The sequence below is a fragment of the Alligator sinensis genome, unplaced genomic scaffold (assembly GCF_000455745.1).
Source record: "Alligator sinensis unplaced genomic scaffold, ASM45574v1 scaffold173_3, whole genome shotgun sequence".
Classification (NCBI taxonomy): domain Eukaryota; kingdom Metazoa; phylum Chordata; order Crocodylia; family Alligatoridae; genus Alligator; species Alligator sinensis.
Genome location: NW_005842076.1, coordinates 680842 through 696765, shown reverse-complemented (window position 1 = coordinate 696765; position 15924 = coordinate 680842). Strand labels below are relative to the sequence as shown.

The 15924-nt window shown below is 47.0% G+C and overlaps 1 long non-coding RNA gene across 2 annotated transcripts in view; it reads left to right on the top strand.

Annotated features, from left to right (window-relative positions):
- Positions 1-15538, top strand: part of LOC112550310 — a 138228-nt gene extending 122690 nt beyond the window's left edge. For both annotated transcript variants that reach the window (XR_003094086.1, XR_003094085.1), the window contains exon 9: positions 14232-15538. This is a non-coding gene — a long non-coding RNA (uncharacterized LOC112550310). The remainder of the gene's footprint in view (positions 1-14231) is intronic.
- The last annotated feature ends 386 nt before the right edge of the window (positions 15539-15924 follow it).

Sequence of the window (15924 nt, the reverse complement as noted above, 5' to 3'; positions counted from 1 at the left end):
AAATGCAGGGTGCTGCACCTTGGGAGAAGGAATCCACAGCATACATACAGGCTGGGGAGTTCCCCTTTTGAAAGCACAGAGGTGGAAAGGGATCTTGGAGTCATTATGGACTCCAAGATGAACATGAGCCGCCAATGCCAGACTGCAGCCAGCAAGGCCAACCATACCTTGTCATGCATCCAAAGATGCATCTCAAGCTGGTCCAGAGAGGTGATCCTCCCCCTCTGTGCGACATTGGTCAGGCCGCAGTTGGAGTACTGTATCCAGTACTGGGCTCCGCACTTCAAAAGGGATGTGGCCAGCCTGGAGAGAGTTCAGAGGAGGGCCACCTGCTTGGTGAGACGGCAGCAGGACAGGCCCTATGAGGAGAGACTGAGGGACCTGAACCTGTTCAGCCTCGGCAAGAGGAGGCTGAGGGGGGACCTGGTGGCTGCCGACAAACTCATCAGGGGAGATCATCAGCAAATAGGAAGAGCCCTATTCTCCCCAGCACCACCTGGGGTGACGAGGAACAATGGTAATGGATTGCTATAATTACAGCGCATTGGAGCAGCCTCGCTACACATGTATAGGCATACCGTAACAGTGGGGAGAGCTAGGATGTGTTACATTGCATCAGTTGGGCCATCTTGTAAAGACAGACTTCTACTGATATTGGTCTGTGATCTTTGTGGAATTTGTCCATATACAGATTTGTAAATTGCCATATCATCTAATGCCTCTGAGTATCTGGATTAGGCTATGTCCTGGATTGTTTTCAAACCAGGTAAATTCAGGTTATTTGGGTCATTAAATCACATTCAAATGGTACTGTAGGATGGCTGCATCTAGAGAAAAACAGTGTTATCTCATGTCGGGTGTGTGGACTGCAATAAATAGAAAATCTTCAACAGATGAACAAAGGGATCAGGTACCAATGCCATATTTGATCCTCAGAACTTCACAGCCATACATTCACACAGAAGGAGGAAGCTTGGACAGAGAGGAACAAAGCAGCATAGTTTGTAAGGGTGTGGTCTCTCTTCTTTGATTGTAAGGAGCTAAGAAACAAGGAAACTAGCTGGACAGGAGGGATACCATATGTTGAAAGGAGAGTCGATATGCAAGAGGGAATCCTGAACTCCTGAGAGGGCTCTGACCTAAGTACAAGAACTTTTAGATCAGCGAGGAAACTGAGGCAGGGATGAATTATTTATAGAGCTAGGTAAAATAATGTATTTCTTGTTTTAAATAGAATAAAGAGCAACTAGATTGGGAATCCTTACAAAGTCAAGGTGTCCGTTGCTGCCACTTATCACACATCCTGGAAGATGTGGCCTGTAAATCAAGCATGGCCAGGCTATAAACCTGGGGAAAGTGAGTGCTTTAGCTGTTAGGAAGTTCGTGGAAATCAACATTGGTCTCAGGGCTTGAGGCAACTGGGCTTGCAGGTCCCATTTCCGGAAGGTATGGGCAGGTAACAGATGGAGCCCATTATGTAAAGCACAGATGCTAAGGGAAGAAACCATGTTATTACTTTCTTAGCTCAAAGAAAGCTGGAGGGGAAATGTCAAGAGAATACCTAGTTTGAGCATCACTGATTGGGCCTTGACATAATTTTTGTAGAGCAGTTTAGCCCTTTCAAGATTGAGGCAATTCTGGGTATGTGCATAACTAGAACTTTGTCCGGAGAGAACTTTACTGATGAAAACTTTAGTATCTGTGGAGTATAGGATCCTCAGTGGTAAGGGGTGAATTTTGAGGAACACACCCTTAAAGCTATCTTCCTAAATTCTGCCTTTATCCCATTGTAGATGCTTAAGTCCTAAGTGGCTCAGTCATCTTTGAAAATGGAAAGTAGGTGCTTTTGAAAGTGATGTTCAGAGATACGGTAACCATATGTCCTGGAGTGGCAGAGACAGTCCCAGATTCTATAGGCTGTCTGAGCAACCTGGCCATTGGAGAAAAATTAAGCAAAAATTCCAGATTAGTGGGAATCTGGGAGCCACAGGGTGAGCTGTGCTGTCCTGTCCATCCCCATTCCTGGGAGCCATGGGTGGGATGGCGTGTGTGTATGCATGGTAGCAGGCACAGCTGGAGCAGCTGCTGGAATGTGCTGGGGAGTGCAGTGCCTTTGTCACCAGAGCTGGGGGTGGGGACAAGGTGGAGATGGGGTGCTGGCTGAGCCAGGAGCACTGCACAGGCTCTGTCTGCCCTGCACTGACTCACAGCTCCAGCCCCGTCCCAGCACCTGCAGCCGCATCTTGGCTACATATCCCTGGGCTGGGCCAGACCAGGCCTAGCCTGGCCCAGCCACACCCTGCCCTAACTAGAGATGCGGCTGTGAGACCCGATCTGTCTGTGCCCGCCTGGCCTGGGGGTGCATGACCAGGATGCAGCTGCAGGTGCCAGGATGAGGCCAGAGCCATAAGTCAGCATGGGGCAAACAGAGCCTGTGCAAGGCCCCCAGCCTGGCTGGTGCCGTGCCCTTGGCCCTGGCTCTAGCCCGCAGCCCCGGCTTCAGTGACAAAGCATCCCAACAGCTGCTTCAACCCTGCCACACACACAGAGCTCTGGCCCTTCCCGCTGCCACACACACAGTACCCCAGTGTGTGTGTGTGTGTGTGGGGGGGTGGGCAGGGCCAAAACTGTGTGTGTGTGTGTATGTGTATGCACGTGCACACTCTGGCACTCCTCACCCTTGTCTCAGATTTTCCTAAAATTAATATGGTCACCCTATGCATAGGGTATATATGTTCCAAAAAGGGGTTATCCTTGAAGAGAGACTTGTTTACTAGTTAATTGGAATTAATAAAAATATAAAATAAAATCTTTCTGATGCTTTGAAATGGTGACAATGCCTTTTTGACATGGTAGCTTACAGGCATTACTAAAAAATTTATTGTAACTGAAATGTATAAGTATTTTTTCTTTGTTTTGTCCTTGTCACTCTCCAATAGTGATTTTAATGAATGTCATATGGTAAGCATTTAATTCTATAGTAATTTACACCTTTTGTCATAAATCAGCTAGAGTGTAGTGTTCTTTTTCTCTGTTCTCAAACATCAAAGCCCACTTACTACAATTTTCCTACAATTCTATTTGTAACACACAATGGCGTATATAACCTGAATTGTAGGTTTAGTTTAGCCAGAAAAAAAATCATTTTTGTATTACAGAGGAAATTTGAAGCATTGCATACATTATGTACGTGCCACCTGTTTGGAGCTAAACAGCATCTGCTGTGTCCCCTTAATAATGGGCTTTCATACTTCTTTGTCTTTCCATACATTTTCATACAATATCTTTCCACATTCCTATTTTTGGTTCTAGTCATGTAGCAACTGAGCATTTCATTCTGTCCTAAAGAGATGCTCTGGTTAGAACCTACATCAGTCTTGAAGAGAGCATAAACAGGGTAACGCACTGAGAAACATTTGGACAGAATCAGTTGTATATATTGAGTGCGTACATGAACTTCCATCCTGCTTAAGTTCCTGAAGAGCTGTGAGTTAAAAGCTGAGTAAGTCCAGCTACTCACTGCTTTCTAGTGACTCAATTGTAAGGGTAAAATGATGATATGTTGCAAAAGTAGATGATGGATTTTCAGGGACTTAAACAGGATTTCCCAGACTATGAATAGGGATGATATGTATGTTCTTGGAGGTGCTAAGATGCTTTTGATGCCTTCTCTCTGATCCTGTTCAACCCATTCAGATCCATCTGTACTTCAGCCTGTTCAGTTCAGCTAATTTGCTTGCTATTAGTTATATAATGATTATGCTTTGGTCATTTTTCATGCATGCTTTCAAGTTTTGAGGATATTGGTCATGAAGGGGTCAGAGAGGTGATAACAAGTTGTAAAATGACCTTCCCACTGCCCGTTTAAGCATAAGTAATGTTCTGAAATTGCCTAAAGCCAAAACTGCCAATTCAGAGCTGATTGTAATGAATCAGGTTCTTCTATACGAAATAATGTGATCAATTTCTCATTTCACTGAATAAATAAGCTGGAAGATAGGGAACTGTCTATGACCCTCTGTTAACCTTTTGCCTCATTATTCATATCAAGCCTATGACATGCATGTAAGAAATCTCTGGTTCAATTTTAGCTAATTATTTGTTAGGACTGAAGGCTCTGTGAAGTGTTACTGATTGTACAAGTACCCAGGGACCTTATGACATCTAATGAAAATAATCCCAAGAAAGCTACTCAGGCCTGTGTGGCTTTTGTCTGACTATCAATATAACTAGAGATACTTTTTCTTAGACCATGAACATTATGTATGTGTACATCCTCTCTGAGATGTGGGCTGCTATTATAATTTATTCTGTCTTGGCTATTGTTAACTTAGCATCTTTTTATCATACTTAGCTGGGATCACTGGTGAGGGGAAAAAACTGGTATATACATTCAAACAATTTCTGCGTATTTGTACATGCACTCTAGTCTGTATTTATCAATTTAGTATCTAAAGTGTTTTTATACATAAAAAGAATTTTACTTAATTGGCTGCTTTCCTAATAGATAGCTAGAAAAAGCCACAAAAATACACTAGTGTGTGTTGAATACAGTTAGTACCACATGAGGGTTTTGGCATGGATCATTACTATCTTTTTAAGCTGCCCTAATTTGCAGTGCAAATGCAGGCTGCATTTGAAATGACTGTAGAAGTAACATTTTCAAAAATTCCCAAGTGGCTTAGGAGTCCAAGTGCCATTTTTTTAAAGAAATTTAGGAACTTGCCTCCTTAAAAGTCAGTGGGATTTAGACTCCTAGGCTAGGTACAGATTAACTAGGTACAGACACTTAACACACATTAAACACACAGAAAGCGATTTAAAGCTTTAACAGAACAGATGTTCGTGACACTTTAAGTGCTTTAAAAATGGCAGACTCCACTCTAAGTTAACCCTTGATGCATGCATTACAGTAAAGTGCTTTAGGTTAGAATGCTTTTTTGAACCACATCCATTGTGCTTCAATGTAGGTCATATATTGTCATCATCCCAGGGGCCCCTCACTGGGTGGCTTGCTAGCCTTGGATGGTGCTTATCTGCTCCAAGTAAGCACTGGCCCTGTCCCACCCCCAGGCTGTCACTGAGAGGGGATAGAAAAGGCTCTGTCTCCTCCCTGCACAGCTAGGCAGATGGATGGGGAAATGGAGCCTCTTTGCCAATCCCCCCCTCCAAGCTTGCAGGTTCAGGTCTTGGTGAGGACTGGGCCTGGTCTGCATGACAGAGAGGCTCTGTTTTCTCCCACCCCAGCATCAGTTCCTGGTGCAGCAAAAAGCTGGGCTGAGCAATGCCATGTCACAGGTTCTGGCTACTGTTGTCAGGAAGCTCAGGTGTGGGGAGGAAGGAGCACCCCGCCACACGCTGCAAAGGCCTCCTCACAGCTTGCTGGCTGGGGTCTTGGAGGGATTCCTGCCCCTGCACCTGTGCCCCCAGCCTCATCCTCTTGACAGCCTGCACCCAGGAGCTGCAGTGCAGGGCTGCCTGGCTTGGCTTTTTGTTGCCCCAGGAACAGGGGCTGGTGGGCACAGAAGGAAGCCCCACTGCCATGCAGACCAGGACCAGCCTCCCCTCGGATACCCCAGCCATCAAGCTGAGGGCGTTCTCACAGTAGGTGGGACTCCTTCCTCCCAGGCCCCAGTTTCTGGTGTAGTAAAAAGCCAGGCCAAGCAGCCCCATGCTTCAGCTTCTGGCTGCAGCTGTCAAGAAGCTGGGGCAAGGGGGAAATGAAGCCTGCCTGTTGCACAGACCTTCCCCTTCCTCTTCCCCTCCCAGACCCCAGCCAGTAAGCTGTGGGGGGGGGGGGCGGGCCTTGCAGGGGGGCTCTTGTTCCCAGCAGCTGTTGACAATCACCAGCTGTGGGGGAGCAGGGCTGAAGAGAGAGGCCACACCAGCAGCCTCCTGGGAGGTGTGTGGGAGCACCCCCGCCTATTGCCCTTGGTCAGTGTGGGCAGGCACAGAGTCCCCCGACACTGGACAGTGAATGTCTGTTCAGTTCATCCCTGCTCTATCTTATAGCACTTTAAGTAAAAGACGATAGAGCACTTTCACCAGGGGCTTTGTGAACCTCTGTACTTAGTTCTAAGTGCCAGATTTTAAAGGTATTAAGAAAGGGTTGGGGTGGGCAAAATATGGCCTTCAGGCTGGATTTGGCCTGCCAGCTGATTGGATCTGGCCCATAGGCAGGCACCCAATTTATTGTACCTGGCCTGACTCCAAGCTATGCCTGCTACACTCAGCATGGGGCTGAGGCCTGGGCACACTGTAGTCCTACCCTTGCCCACCAGCGCGCTTCTGGCTCGCTCCAGCCCAGTCCTAGGCAACTTGCACAGCTTCCAGGCCAGACTCCTACTGCCACTTCTGCAGCTCTGGGGAACTGCTTGGCTCCCCCCACCTCCAGCAGCTCCTCCTGTCTCTGCTGCAGTGCTCCAGGCAGCAGGCAGAGACAGGAAGTTGCTGGAAGGTGAGTTCTGTCTGCAGCTCACCACCCTCCAGCTGGCCACAGAGCTGTTTGCACAGCAGATTTTCCCCTGAACTGCCCCTCAGAGGCATGAAAAACACTAAACTAGGACCCTTTGCTTTGGTCCTGCTCATGCATGGCTAGGTGGGGGAGCATGTGGATGGGGGAGAGAGGGTGTGGAGGAGCTCGCTGCCTCAAAGCAAAAAGTGTGTGTGGAGGGGGGATTGGTGTGTGGCTCCATGATACAGGAAGGTGGGATGGGAACAGCAACAGCAGCATGGGCTTAGCTGCAGCCTCTCCGGGCAGGCACAGGACAGAGGCCAAGGGAGTGGTAGGCACCAGGCTCTGCTCCCCCCCTCCCCCCCACCCCATCCCTTCTCCTAGGAAGCAGCTGGGCTTCTGTTGCTGTCTGCTGGCAGCAGCTCCTTTCCTGCCCCTTTGCGGCATACTGAGCCAGGGAAGCAGTGCTGATTCCCATCCCCTCCCCCCCACCTAGCCTGCAGCCACAAAGAGTGGGTGGGAGGACAAGGCTGGGTTGTTCCTGCCCCAGCACATAGGGCTCCAGCTCCAGCCCCAGGCCGTGGCTGCTTTCCACTGCGCCTGCCTGGTGTGATCAGCCACCTGCAGGCAGCTTAGTGGGTAGAAGGCAGCCCCTCCAGAAAATCAAGCCCCCCCCCCAAACACCTTACTATATCCACACCCCTCACCATACCCACATACACATATCTCATGATGCCCACACCCCCCACCATACCCACACATACCCCCACACATACCTCAGCCCCATCATGCCCACATACCCACAACCTCCCACATACCCCACCTCCCTCCATACCCACACCCCACACATACCTCACCCCACCACATCCCAACACACCTACACACACCCAGCCACACTCCCCTACATACACCCCTTGTCCCTCCCACACACAATATACAAGAGTAAAACTTTATTTTGAGCTACTATGTAATACAGTACACAAATGCACATAACTCAGGGCATTTAAAAAAAAATAAAATTAAAATATGTTATAGTAGGTGTTTGATTTTTAGTATATGATTTGTTTTTTATCTATACATTGTTAAAATGATTTCTTCTGAAAGATTTTGTGTGTGTGGCCCTCAATTCAATTGTTTTAGCACCATTCTCAGGGAGCTCTGGCACTCCTGAAAGCCCCACTGATTGGTTGAGGGCAATGAGGCGGGCAATTAGAGGGGTCACAAACCCCTACTGATAGGTCATGTCTGTGCCTTGTGGCCTAGAGGGCAGAAGTTCTGGGGCCCTGGGGGCAAACCATGCATCATGAGGGCAGGCTCTGTGGAGGGGCAATGTTTCCCAGTCAAGGGGTGGACCCTCTGATGTCATGGACTATGTGATTGGAGCAGGGGATTCTGGGACCAACATGGTGGCAAGCAGGGCAAGGTTTGGTGTCAGGGGCATTAGGGGGCAGGCCTTCCAGTCCCAAGATGGTGACCGGGGGTGGGGCACCTGTCAAGGAGCGAGGCTTAGTAGTTTGACAAAGGGTATATCCTTGCGGAGCTAGGCAGCTCATGGAAACTCATTAAGCAGCCCTCCACCTGAAATAATTGCCCAGCCCTGTATTAAGGTATATGTAGATGCCAATAGTTGCCTACTGAAGTTTTTCAAAGGCATCCAGATACCCAGTTCCCTAATGAAAACTAGGCAGCTGCATCCTATTAAAGGTCCCACTAAAGCAATGGTGTCCAACCTTTTTTTCCCTGTGGGCCAAACAGGTGGTGCCCAATTCATCCACTGGCTGGATCTAGTCACAGTGGTGGGGGGAGGGACATGGGGGAGTCCCAATCTGGGCATGCAAGGGGAAAGGGCATGGGCCAATCTAGCTGGGGGGGTGGGGGAAGGAGTGTGTCCCAGCCCCCATCTAGGCCACAGAGCCTGGAAATTTGGCAGCAGTGGAGTTAATTGCCACTGGTTCTCTGTCACTGAATTTCCCAACCTGTGGGGAATCCCAAAGGCCAGATACAATGACTCCACAGGTGGGAGTTGAGCATCTCTGCACTAGAGTCATATCTACTAGGACTATGCAAAGTGGCTAGTATTTGCTTTGGATTTGGATTTGGCCGATTCAGGGGACAGTGATTTGATTTAGTGATTTGAATCACTGTCCAGATTCAATTTGGCTGAATCTGATTTGGAGATTCGGCTGTTGCTGAATCTCTGAATCAGCTAGGCCAGGCCCATCCCCCTTTAGCTCCCAGCACTTTGGAAAAAAAAAGCCCCAGCTCACTGGGTGCTGCTGAGCATGGGAGCAAACTCGTGGCCGATTCAGGGGACAGTGATTTGATTTAGTGATTTGAATCACTGTCCAGATTCAATTTGGCTGAATCTGATTTGGAGATTCGGCTGTTGCTGAATCTCTGAATCAGCTAGGCCAGGCCCATCCCCCTTTAGCTCCCAGCACTTTGGAAAAAAAAAGCCCCAGCTCACTGGGTGCTGCTGAGCATGGGAGCAAACTCGATTGCCCCCCCCTGCCCCATGCTGCATGGAGGGCTCTGCACGAGCCCCCTCACCCCCCTTGCTCCCCCAGCCACTGGGTGGGGCACCTGTGGGGGGGCCAGGGGAGCAGGGGGAGGTCAGGGGGCTCATGGTAGAGCTCCCCATGCAGTGCAGGGCAGAGGGGGGCAGCAGGGATTGCCCACCCCCACGGAGAGCTTTGAATCAATTCGGACCTTTAAGTTGGTTCCCTGATTCAATGCAGATTTGGAGGTTCGGCCACCGAATTGGGTCAGATTTCCTCTGAATCAAATCACCACCCAAACCTTTGCACATATTTACGTCTGTAAACACCTAAATACCTGTAAGCACCTAAGTACCTTTAAACATCTCTAGGTTATGTCTACACTGAAAAGGGGGCATTTAACTCAAGTTGTTTAAACCAAATCACATAATATAACAGACAAGATGAGGCAGAGTTTTTGGTTTTGGTTTACCTAGGTTTGTAAAAATTCTAACCTAAACCTCATCGAAGAGTAGAGAGGGCTGATAATGAATAAATTCCCATTCACATCAGGGGCTGCAGGACTGAATATTCCTTCTTGGGCTCTACCCTTAAGAGTAACACAATATCCCTCCAGGCTGCGCTATTAGTAATTGTAACAAATTGTATGCTTGTAATTAGAAAGTCATCCTTGTATTTTGGATCTCTTGTCACCTTATTTTCCTTGTGACATGGTAGTAATTAATTTGCTGCGTTTGCTAAAATGGTACAGTAGAATTAATAATTAAATTATATAGTATATATAATACTATATAAATAATAAAATGACATGCTTTATGGTTATTAGTAAAACCATTCAATGAAATTACACATTTTACTAATTCAGATACAATTTAAATTGAATAATATATGTTGATACATAAAAATAAATACAATATAAAATATAAATATATAAATACAATATAAAATAGTAGAATAAAAAATTTTAAACAGGGAATTCTATTTGACCCTTAGTAGTGCAAGTAGTGCAAATATACCTGCGGAGTATAGGACAGGCTGTAAATTGTTAGAGAGGAAATACATTGTTTTGTTTCCATTAATGGAGCAATACTCTTATTTTGTCAAAAAATGAACAGGACCGCAAATAGTGACTTAGGTCATCTAGCTCATTCTTCCATCAAGAACATATCCTATCCTAATATGGGGTCCAACACCACCTTCCCATTATGACTGCAGATCTCATTAGAGTGAATCACAGTCTCATAATGACCTCTCATTGTTTGTAGTTTTCTTCAGATCGATAGGTTTCTAGGGCAAAAGACTGCTTTATTAATATAAAAAAGAAGAAGTTTGAGAAAATATCACTGCCTGCATATTTGTCTGCATGCCGATGTCTTTAATTCTTAAATGTTTATCTTTCTTTAAATATGGGGGAAATATTGAGTCAGTTCATCCCTAGGACATTTTTCTGGAAGAGAGCATAAATGTTTTTAACTATTCAAATAAAAGATTATTAGGAAGAGAAGCTTCTGAAATGCACTCCTTACAGTATCTGATAGGGGTACAAGCTCTAATTTTTATCCAATAATTTGGGTTTCTTAATGTGCGGGCTGTGAGCGGTCCGAGGCTTTTGGGGGCGCGCAGCGGGCTGTAGCCAGCAGCCCTGGCACATGGGTCAGGGAATTCGGCACGGCAGACTAGAATTAGGCACGGACGCGTAGCGGTTGATTAAAGATTATTTTACTTACACTGTAGATGGTCGCGGTGCAGGCAGGAAAAACTTTGCTTAAGTTGCAGTTACAAACGAAAAGAAAACTCGCACGAACAAGACCCGTAGAAAACTCGAGCCTCTTAAACCCGGAAAGAGCTCTGGATACACACACACACGAAGTTTGCTAGGCTCCGTGGACCGAGCGCGCAGGGAAGGGTACGTCGAGGGATCAGGCGGCGACAGGGAGAGGCTAGAGGTTGATCAGGCCCCTGTATCCTCCTCTAAGGTACACGTGGGGTTTGTTAAGCTCCACAGTGCTTAGAGTTCTCCACGAGATGGATGTGGAGTCCTCCTAAATGAGGTTCTCCCCAGAGATCTCCAACTTGGGTGGAAACCCCTCAAGCCTCTTATACGGCTAGCAAGCCAATTGCTAGCCGCCACGTGGGAATAATTTAGAAACAGCCAATAGTGGGGAACAAATTTGCATGTGGGTGGCAGGAACTCCTTTGCACCGGGGTTTTCTCTATGCAACTGAGAATTGCACCGTGCAAAGAAAGCTCCTTGTGGCGGGAAATAATTCTGCAGTGCCGAAGCACACACAAAATCATACCCTTTGAGTCATGACACTTAACTGAGATAAAATAGTCCAATTAAGGAACCCCATTTCAGATCATATGAGTTCCCCTGTTGTAGAGTTTTATAGAGGTAAAAGCCACCTTTCTATTTTGGAATGAACCAAGGGGTCAGATCCCTGTAGTTCCATTCCATACAATAAAACTAAAGGAAATGTGATAAGCAATTGTAACACTTCATAAATCCTGCATTCAGAAGTCATCTTGCAAACACTTAGCAGGTTCAGGTACCAGCTTTGCTATCAATGCATTCAGACTAAAAGTAACACTTTTCATCTCAAACACATTATTATCATGCAAGCCACTGAAAGTTACCTACCAGAAGAATCCCTTCTAACACCAGTAAAATTCACCTGCCACTAATGTGGACTGTAACAGGGTGATATTCAACCCTGTTCCTTAGCCAGTCTTCTTCCCCAAGTAGGAAGATGTGATTATTTCCTTGTGGGGTCACACCAACTCTCAGGATCTCAATATTGCGCTGTTAGACAGGAGGGTGTGACACAATTGCACATATACAAACACACAAATCAATTAGTTGTATACACAAACACACACTCCCAGCTCAAGCACATACACATTCAAACCATCCTAGGCACATTCATACCTATCACCAATTCAAGCACATACACACCACACACTAAAAATTAGACAAAAATCAAATGTCAATACCTGCACACTCAGTACGTATACACAGATCACTAATTCATAATATCATGCATACAATGATATATATATATACACACACATACTCACCAGTTCACATACATACAACACACCTACACATAGGTAAGTTCCTAACTTGGATGGTACGGTATGTATGTGTATGCTTGGGGTACCTGGGATACTTGGGGGAAGGTTAAGGTGAGAGAGTTAAAGTGTAGGGAGTGAAAGTTGCCAGAACCAGGATTAGAACTGGTGGACTAGAGAGAAGCTGACTGAGGGGCTGAGGCTTGGGTTTACTTAAGATCACGTGGCCCCAGGGTTACTTGAGGTCACTGGTGCATTGGGGGCAGGGGTAGGAAAGAAGCCTGGTGGCAAGGAGGAGACAGCCAGGAAAGAGAGAGAGACAGAAACCTGGGAGCTTGGGGCTGGAAACTGAGGCAGACAGCTGAGATATTGGTGGGGGGCAGATAAGTGGTGGCAAGGAGGAGACAGCCAGGAAAGAAACTGAGGCAGAAACCTGGCTGCTCAGGGGAAAAGGCAGTGGGGATAAGACAGTGGCAAAGAAACAGGTGGTTTGGAGGCAGAGAGGAGCTCAGGACAGGGGTTGGAGGTGGCAGTGAGCCAGAAGCAGGAGAGGGAGAAATGAGAAAGAAGTTAGAAGGGAGAGGAGCAGAGATTGGAGCCAGGCTGAACCATAGTAAAGCAAAACCTAACTCAAGGGTCCAAATCACTGGTTTATTAAACAGACAACATGCTACACAGCCCCATGAAGTTATTGGTTCACACACACACAATGGCAGCAGGAGAAAGAGACTCAGTGGAAAGGATGGAGTCCTGGTGGGAGAGAAACAGAGTCCAAGTCCTTGGTTGAAGAGGGGGGTGGGGGGTGATAGCTACCTATCCAGGCTGGAAAGGGGTCTTTGTCCGGTAGGTGTTGTCCAGAGGGGAGTTGCCAGCAGAGCCTCTGGGTGGATAGGTGGTGTGGCGTGGTGCTGGTCCAGATGGAGAGGGCGTCCCAGGGAGTCAGTCATCACTACCTCTTTTTATGGGGCAGACTACCTCTGATCTCCTATGGGGAGGGCCTGTCCAGGCAAGGTCAGTCCTGTTCCAGAGGGCTCCAGGTGTTCTTACTGAGCATGTGCAGCCTTGGCACAATGGTGAGTTGCCTCATCTTTTGTTTCTTGAATGCTGGGGGTGGTTCCAAGGGCTGGATCATTGGTCCAGGTATTGGTGTTGATGGTTTGGTCATTCAGAGGGAGCTATTTTTAGACCTACTGCCATTGTCTCTCAAGCACCCTCATTCATCCCCATTCATTCAGGAACCAAGTTGCATAGGAGGGGTAGGTGTGAGGCATGGGTTATACAGCCAGGCCTGGGGACAGAATAGAGACTTGACAAACAAAATGGAAACTTGACATGACCTATGATAACTTACATATGTAGGCCTAAGTCATATAGTACCAGTAAAACAGTAATATAGAACAGTAAAAATCAATATAAACATAATAATTATACAATATAAAGAAGGAGAAGAAACAAAACAAATACAACTTGCTACCAAAATAAAATGCTAAAGCTTATCCTATGTCTTAACTCACTTATACTTATCTATAAGGAAGAGAGAGGGAGAGACAAAGCCAGAAATGGTTGGGGAAGGGGAGGGAATGCATTTTAAAAAAAAAAGAAAGAAAGAAAGAAAAAGAAAAACTGGGCGTTTTGCTACAGGATCTGGGTCACAGAAAGGGCATGGATGCTGGCGCAAGGCACAGCTGTGCCATCTCTCACACTGGGAACACGGGCACGGTAGATTAGGATCTAGGGGGCTACAAAAGAGGAGATCTTTGGGGCAGCAGTTTGCTCCCGGGAGCACATGAAGAAACAGAGGAGGGAAAGGAGGCCAGCACTGCCAAGGACAGCCAAGGCTCAGAGCAGGAGCAACAGAACTTCACATGCTGGGTGAGGCAAACTGCAGCACAGTCCCCGCACTCACAGAGAAAAGAGCAGCAAGCACTTACCTGGTGAGTTGGACTGAGGGAGTTCAGAGGAGGACTGGGATAGACAGCAGAGACCTGTGAAGAAAAGAAGAAACAGGAGGAGAGGTCAAGATATAACCTCTCTGGTGGCATTATAGAAAAAGGGGACCTGGAGCCCCATGCATAGAAAAACAGCTGTGGCCGCGTTTGTAACTGGAAAACTAAATAAAACCAATTTTCATTTTGTTTAAGAGCAGGGTGATCAATTGCATGATCCTTCAGGGTTTAACATCTCTCTTTATTCTCTCAACATCGAAGGCGTGGCAGGAGAGCCCCCAAGGGGGAGAATTCGTTGATTTACCCTACCTCAGCCACAACTGGTGCATTGGCCAGGAACTGCAGGAGACTGACAAGCCAAATGGACCCCATTGAAGTTGAAGCACCCACAGACTGTCAACAAAGACAAAGCATGATGCTGGAGATCCTGCAATGTCAGCAGGCTCAAGTGGAGGAGTTAAGCTGCATGCAGGGATAAGAGGTCAAAGCAAGAATCCAGCTATTCAACCAACAGCAAGGACCTCTGCGAACAACTCAAGTCATGACAGGTAAACGGATCCCAGGAGGGGAAGAGACCCAGATCTCAAATATGTCCACACAAGATGACAGTGAGACATTCTTAGAAGCTTTTGAGCATATGGCTACTGCTGCTAAATGGGACCCAGCTTCCTGGGCCATTCAGATCAGACCCCTACTGATAGCACCAGCCCAGGCTGCATATAGAGCCATTACCAGATCTGAGGCCAAAGATTACAACAAAGTGAAAGTGGCAATACTGTACCACTTGAAATAATCCCCGGAGTCTTACCGACAAAAATTTCAAGCTAGAAAGAAGGGAGAAGAGCTCAGGCCCTGGTTACTCATGCAGAAGCTAAGGGATCTAGTGGAACGCTGGCTCCAGCCAGAAGAAAATTTCCTATGGGAAGTAATTGATATGATAATCCTGGAGCAAATTCTAGCAAACCTAGGAGGAAACACCCAACAATGGGTCAAGAGGCATGAGCTGAGAACAGTGAAAGATGCCTTAAAACATGGGGCTTCATATCTGTATGAGTGGAGAAAGCTCAAGCTGGCAGTAATGGGGTGACTAAGGAGCTAGCAGTAGGCTTGGCAGAGACCCTGCCTTGTCCAGTGCTCCTTGGAGTAGACTGGCCCCATCTGTGGGAGGTGGTAACCCAAGCAATGAGGGGCCCCAAAGGGGAGGAACCTTTATCGCGAACAGGTGAAGTCTATTTTGGTGAAGATTCGAACAGGAGATTGATGAATTAGACTTAGACCTGATTCTCAAGGTGCACAAGTTCAAGAGGAACAGAACCGAGAGCCTGGACAAGGGAGAAGAGATTGACATCATATATCTGGACTTTAAAAAAGCCTTTGATCTGGTGTCCCATGATCTCCTCATGAAAAAACTGGCCACCTGTGGCCTCGGCTATACCACAGGCCACTGGCTGGGAAATTTGCTCCAAGGTTGGACCCAGAGAGTACTAGTCAATGGAAGCAAATCACTGTGGTGCTCCATGACCAGTGATGTCCCCCAAGGCTCTTTCCTTGGACCGGTTCTGTTTAACATCTTTATCAACAATGTGGACACTGGTGTCAGAAGTGCACTGGCCAAGTTTGCCGATGACACTAACCTTTGGGGCATAGCATCCACACCTGAAGATAGGCTAGTGATCCAGGCTGACTTGGATATACTTTGTAAATGGGCAGATATAAACCTGATGACGTTCAATACCAAAAAATGCAAGGTCCCCCACCTTGGGGGGAAAAAACCCCGCAGCACGCATATAGGCTCAGCAGTGCTACGCTCGCTAGCACCATGGCTGAAAGAGACTTGGGGGTCATGATTGACCACAAGATGACCATGAGCCACCTATGTGATGTCACAGCAGGTAAAGCAAATAAAACTCTGGCTTGCATCTGTAGATGCTTATCAAGTAAATCTCAGGATGTT